This window comes from Ipomoea nil, unplaced genomic scaffold (assembly GCF_001879475.1).
Source record: "Ipomoea nil cultivar Tokyo-kokei standard unplaced genomic scaffold, Asagao_1.1 scaffold3314, whole genome shotgun sequence".
In the NCBI taxonomy this organism is placed as follows: domain Eukaryota; kingdom Viridiplantae; phylum Streptophyta; class Magnoliopsida; order Solanales; family Convolvulaceae; genus Ipomoea; species Ipomoea nil.
The window spans coordinates 6520659-6528341 of record NW_017619742.1 but is presented as its reverse complement, the minus strand read 5'-3'; positions in this window follow the sequence as shown (position 1 = coordinate 6528341).

The window sequence follows — 7683 nt, the reverse complement described above, 5'->3', positions numbered from 1 at the left end:
CGTGTGCACATTACTAGGAACATTAAAAAAAAACCATAATAGCTATGGTAAAAACCAAACGCACACGCATGTGAACACATGGCTGGAGTGAAACTTAATATAACTAACAGATGACTAAGATATAATAACCAAAACAAGCCACCAAGCATTCAACTGACGAACATAGCAGCGAAATTAATAAATCCTAGCTGAAGTATCTGACCAAAAAAGGTCAAACCCAAAAAATACTGTGAGCACACTATGAAGTACTCGTGTGCATGTTACTGGGAACATAAAAAAAAAAACCATAGTAACTATGGAAAAAATCAAACACACATGCTAACACACGCCTGTGCACACATGACTAGAGTAAAATTTAATATAAGTAATAGATGACTAAGATATAAAAACCAAAGCAAGCACGCCACGCTTTCAACCGATGAACATAGCATCAAATTTAATGCAAAAGTATCAAACCAAAAAAACGGTCAACCCCAAAAAATACTGTGAGCACATTATGAAGTACTCGTGTGCACGTTACAGGGGACATAAAAAAAACCATAGTAGCTACAACATATGTCTACATAGAAGGAAGAGGAGCAGAGATAGACTAGTAGTCCCGAGACAAGTTGCGTAATCTATTCACATTGAACTCCGACACTGCTAGATCCTTCATGTACCGCAGTCTGAGTTTGTGCAACATCGTAGAGTCCCCCTTAACAAGACCACAATCCCAATAAGATACCCGCTGGCCGACATATGACTCCATTTGCAACCGCTTAGAATCCAAACCAGCACAAAGAGCTGACCTCCCAGGAGAAATAATCCTAAAGAACTCAGAGAGCATATCCTTCTGCAACCAAAAAAATAAGGGGAACATTGACACGGAAAATAAACTAAGCACAAATATGGGGATGGTTAAACAAAAAAATTATATATATAAAAACGTTAATGGGGGGAAAGTGCGCAACACTAACCATATCCTACAGACAATCCCCATATTTCAACAACTTGGCTTTGGGATTAGAGTCGTTATCGATAATCTCATAACGATAATGGGGGAAATTGAAATAGAGAAGGAAATAGCGACCATGACGAAGAATGGGTAAAAAAAAAAGCTACACATGATAAATCAAAAGGAAATCGGGTCAGCTTGATGTGCACACAAATGCAAAACTAGTAGCACACTATACTAGACTCGTGTGCACATTAAAGGGACACCCTGTGCACACGACACAACCACTAAAGCAAATGTGAACATTAAGGTAAGAAGGGTAAAACCCAAAGCAAAAACAACTGAAAATAACATGAAAATATTGAGCACCAACTCTAACAATTACTATAAACCATACCATGTCAACTTTCCTAATATCTGTATACGGTGTCAACCGACAATCCATCATCAATCTCTCACGGAATCAAGCAACCCTCTTCTCACGGGCTTGGAAAGTATTGACAACCGTATTAAGTTAAATAAAACATGCACACACCTCCCACGAGTCACATATACTGCCCAAGTAAAAAGTGAGCACACATCGACAACAATCCATGCACAAACCCCCCACGAGTCACAATAAAATCCGTTAGGGAAATCAGATACAAACATTCAAGAAATTTCCATAAGTTTTGCGTCACACTTAAATAATAATAAATAATTAATTTAAAAAAAAAGGTGTAAGTTTCCAGTTTATGTCAAATGTGATGTGCTAAAAATGAATCTGTAAATCATCACTTATAACATGTGTGAAAGCCAAGGAATGCTCGAATATGATGGGGGGAATTTATATGACTGATAGTAACACCTTCCAAGAATGGGTAGGTTTGTTTGTATCCACTGCTAGTAAGGAAAAAAATATGGGGATGGACAACATACAAATAGAGACAGATGCACTGGAAGCCATCAAAGGAATCAACTCTAGCAAGAATGAAATAAACAATGGATTTTGGAAAAAATTAATAATAATAATAATAATAATAATAATAATAATAATAATAATAATAATAATAATAATAATAATAATAATAATAATAATAATAATAATAATAAAAGAAAACCAGTAGACACTGCCAGCAGAATTGAAGATAGAAAAAGCATCCCAATCTAACTACATTTATTGCAGAAATGCAAAAAGGAAGGGTCCTACCAATTCAACACTTAGCAATGAACATCGACTAGAGGATACAGACTAGATCAGCTTCTATTCAATGAACAGATAACATTGGCAATCAAACTTTGTATCTTTTTTCGGCTGATTTTAATGATTTCATTCCTTCTTTCGAAATATTTGTATATTTAAAGAGTGAAACCTTTGTTTTATTGGCCGCAATTATTCCACATCTACTTATTCTACATCTACTATACGAAAAAATTTGTCCAGTGTGCCACATTAAAAAATTTCCTTTAATTTCAATCCAATATAAAAAAAGAAAAGAAAAGAAAAACGGTACTGTTTTACAGCCGGCCAAAACCCGCCGTAAACCACCGTAAGTCACCCCCTCCTCCCCCAACTCAAACACCCCTAGCCTGAAGATGGACCTCAAAATTTTTACTTCAATTACAAACACAAACACAAGTAGTAGCAGCTAGCTACGAAACGAGACAAAATTCGCAAAGGAGAAAAGGGGGCAAAACATACCTGGTCCTACACCCTAGATGGTGAACCCCGACGCTTGCCTCCACCGCGGTTCCCACCTGCGACCATGATCCGGCTGCTGATGAAGAAAACGAAACGACATCGTGAAAGTCCTTGGCAGACGCACGGTCACGACACAGAGAGAGAGTCCAGGAAAGTCGACAAAACGGATGACGATTGAATTTCTATAGGATTTGATCCAATTAAACAAAACTAAAAAATCCCAAAATACCCCCCTTAACGTAAAACAGGTCACAGTTTTATTAAAAACCACCATAAATAATTAAATAAATCCTGGACATCCAATTCCAAAATTCAACGATCCTAATAAATCCACACGTTTGTATTTTAAGGCATGTTTGTATTTGAATATAATCCATATATATATATATATATATATATATATATATATATATATATAATTAATATTTGATGCACCGTCGGTGTATAGATGCCATACATCGGCGGTGAATGAAGAGATGACACATCATTAAAAATAAAATTAATATTAATCGGATCCTTTTTTGCAAAATATTTAAGACTTGTATTTTTTTTTTTGAAAAATATTTTATTTCTAATAAAAAAATATATCTACTTTCTTAAATATATTTATTACTTAATTATTATATATATATCTAATTATCAGTACTCAAAAATATATATCTAATTATTAATAGGATTAATAATGATAACAGTGTACCGCTGAAACCTTCGAATTAACCATGTAAATAAATTTCCTATTATTAATTCTAATATAAAAATAAATCCCTATTGTTGATTCTATTCAAATTTAAAAATAAATTTATCTTTGGACACTAAAATTAAAGAATTCTTAATTAAAAATTGTAATTGATATATAAAAATAAATTAAAAATTCTTAATGTGACATGAGCACTCTATGGTTGTTGACGAACTCATGAATGTCACTATGTACTCTGGTTTTTCTTTGTCAAACTCATGCACACTATATACAGAATTATGCTCAATAGTAACAATTTTTCTGCAACAAATTGCTGAGAATGAATCAATTCGTCTTGAAACATTCTAAACATCTTTCTTGTATAAACCTTTGAAGCTTCTTCCTCCATTGGATACAATGTCTTTAAGATAGGTTTTGAATTCAATGTTTTGAAGGTTTTCTCCATTTCTTTATTGTACCTTGCGTCAAGAGCCTTGTCATATTGAACAACAAACTTAATTATTGGTGTATTAGCATTTATATAATCTTTAAAGTACTTATTCATACTTTCACTTCTTTGAGTAGTAGACATTCCAACACAAAAACTAGTACGTACATAAGCAGGAATTCATTTTTCACGAACAGAATACAACTTCTCAAGCCAACTATTTCCTCATAAACCATACTTGTCAAGAATTTTTTCCCATTCTACTTCAAAGTCATTAGGGATATATATAACTAGTTGTTAATTTTTTTTACATAATAATAGTATTTTCGCTCGTGCGATGCACGGAATGAATTTGTTAAAATATTTTAAGAATATTTGGATCGATATATAATTATATAAATTATTACATCGTATATTATATAATGCAATTGATGAATTGAGTTGGATCGAGTTCTAATGTTATCATTGTTTGAATTGGATCAAATAATTGCCCAATTAATAGTCCATGTGTATATGTACACATCCAGTGCTGAAACTTTAGATATTTTAAATATCAGTGTTCAGTAAATTATATCTGGGGATCATATTTAATTTTGAGTGAATTATTAATATTCATTACCTTTTTTTCAATTGGTCTAATTTGTTTTCCATCTTTAAGCAAAATCTTCCTTACACATTCTATACATAATTATGTTAGACTAAAGTATCACATGTATCATATAATATGTGATAATAGGATCGACTAACCTCCCGCCATAGTTCTTGATACGGTTGAGCGATCCGAACTGCTGCAGAGATAACGAGTATTTTGTCTCTCACTTTACTCAGCTCTCTCTAGATGGTGTATGAGGTATGTCGTGTGAGCAGTGAGAGGACTAGTGACCTTATATAACCACTGACCATCATTGTGGTTGATTGTCTTTAGGTCTCCTAAACCCTAACTAGACTCCTAATCATAATGGTAGTCTAGCTATTGGGTTATTAGTGTTGCACCACATATCAAATACTGAATATTATCATAACATATCCTAATATTATAATAATAGTAACGAATAAACGTTACAAATTACACATCTTTATATATACGTATTGTAATGAGGTCTCATAATTTTGAATAAAAATGTGCTACAAAATCAGTCATAATTAATTTCTTTTGAATCATTAATACGTATTGCAAGAACATTTCCATCTTTACTTACACAATTTTCCTTATAAATTGTGGATATTTAACGATTCTATTCAATTTTCTATTTGTAAATATATATCTTTACATAACTATATTTCTAGTAACATATATATACATATTTTTAAAAAAAAATTATTTCCAGTAACTTTACAGTTTATAAAATATATAACTGAGATTAATATTTTTCCATCTCGGCTAAACCTTTTTTTTTTGACATACTCGGCTAAACCTTATAATTACACAATCCTTATATTCTTAGTATAAAATAACATTTGGTGTAGAAATTATTAATTTCCATCGATTAATATTCTTTCCATCTCGGCTAAACCTTATATTTTCATCTCATATTACAAAATATTTTCCATCTTTAATTATAAAATTTTTCTTATAAATTGTGGATACTAAATGATTCTATTCCATTTTGTATTTTGAAAATATATCTTTACATAAATATATTTCAGTAACATATATATGCAATTTTTTTTATATTTCCAGTAACTTTATATTTTATAAAATATATAACCGAGATTAATATTCTTTCTATATAGTGAGTAAGTTTGGAAGCATTTTTCATTTTCAGTCAATTATTACTAGTTATTTCATAATTCAATTGGCCTAAATTTCGTGTCATTTTTATTCTCAGTTAATTATTTTTTTTAATACATATTAATTAATTAGTTAATTATTAATAACAGTTTTTTTTTTTTCACTAACTTTACATTTTATAAATATATAACCGAGATTAATATTTCTTTTCATCTCGGGTAAATGTCACGATGCAAACTTCATTTTACATTTTTATTAATACATTTTATACCCGTAATTTTTATATTTTTAGTAACTTATTAATATTCATTTCCTTTTCCAATTAGCCTAGTTTCTATATAAAAAAAATTATATTTCCAGTAATTTATTAATATTCATTTCATTTTTATTTTTAATCAAGTATTAATATTCATTTCATTTTGTGCATTTGAGTCAGTTTCGAAGCATTTTTAATTTTCAGTCAATTATTAATAGTCATTTCCTATTTCAATTGGCCTAAATTCTATGCCATTTTTATTCTTAGTTAATAATTATTTTTGTAATATTCTTTTAAATACTATAATTAAACCTATGAACATGGTGTGTATAAACAAATAAAACAAATGAATATTCAAAGGAATGTAAACCCATTAAATCTTTCAATTTAAACAAAAAGACAAAAATTTAAAATTTTAAATATAAAATCTGTATGCTTATTCGTGCAGTTTACTGAATATGTTTATTATAAAATACCATACATATTATTACCAATTATTCTATTATGTTATTACCTAATTAATATATTTTGTACATGGTATTACCAATAGAATATTTAATTAATTGACTGCAAAAGTTTGAGCGAAAAAATGAAATAGGAGGATTTTGTTTATATATATATATATATATATATATATATATATATATATATATATATATATATATATATATATATATATATATATATATATATATATATATATATATTAGGTATTATTTTTATAATTAAGGTATAATATTATTAAATCAAAATTATTTAAAATATATATATCCACATTAAGAAATTTTTTATTAATTTCGGATATTAACACTATATATTTATATTAAAGGTGAAATTATAAATAATTAAGTTTCAATAAGTTTTGTTATTTCCTAAGTTATATATGGTTAGTAATGAATATTTTCGTATATTAGATTATGCTTATATATTGTTTACCCATATTAACCATCACTATATTAGATTGATATATATTATTTTAATACAATATATAATTAAATCTATACATATGGTTAATATTTATTCAATAATATTATGAAATACAATAATTTGTAAGCTTTTTCAAAAGGAAATTGTATTTGTTTATTTAAGGTATTGCCATAATCAATTTATTATATTGGTATTCCTAATCAATCCATATATATATATATATATATATATATATATATATATATATATATATATATATATATATATAGTAATAATAGAACATTTATTTACATGGTTAATTCGAAGGTGTCAGCGATACACTGTTATCATTATTAATCCTATTAATAATTAGATATATATTTGTTTAGTACAGATAATTAGATATATATAATAATTAAGTAATAAATATATTTAGAAAAGTAGATATATTTTGTTATTAGAAATAAAAAAAAAATTCTTAAAAAAAATACAAGTTTTAGATATTTTCTAAAAAAGGACCCGATTAATATTGATTTCAATTTATTTTTAATGATGTGTCATCTCCTCATTCACCACCGGTGTATAGCATCTATACACCGACGGTGCATCAAATATATATATATATATATATATATATATATATATATATATATATATATATATATATATATATATATATATATATATATATATATATAGGGAAGGGATCAGGTGGGGGTAGTGCTTCTCGTGCGGTTATTCGGGTAGACACACATAAGCATTACATTAGCGCACTTTAAGTACACAACACACGCACATTAAACACACAAACAAAATACATTCAGAACACAAACTCACGCACCTTAAGCACAAAAACACACGCTCCTTAAGTTTTAACAACTTACATTACGTATACACTCACACACATTAAGTACAAAACTCACGCACCTTAAGCACAAACTTTACGCACCTTAACCACAATACTCACGCACATTAAGTACAAAAACTCGTACACATTAATCACCCGCACAATCGCACGGGAAACCTTCACCCGCACTGGAACTTAAACCT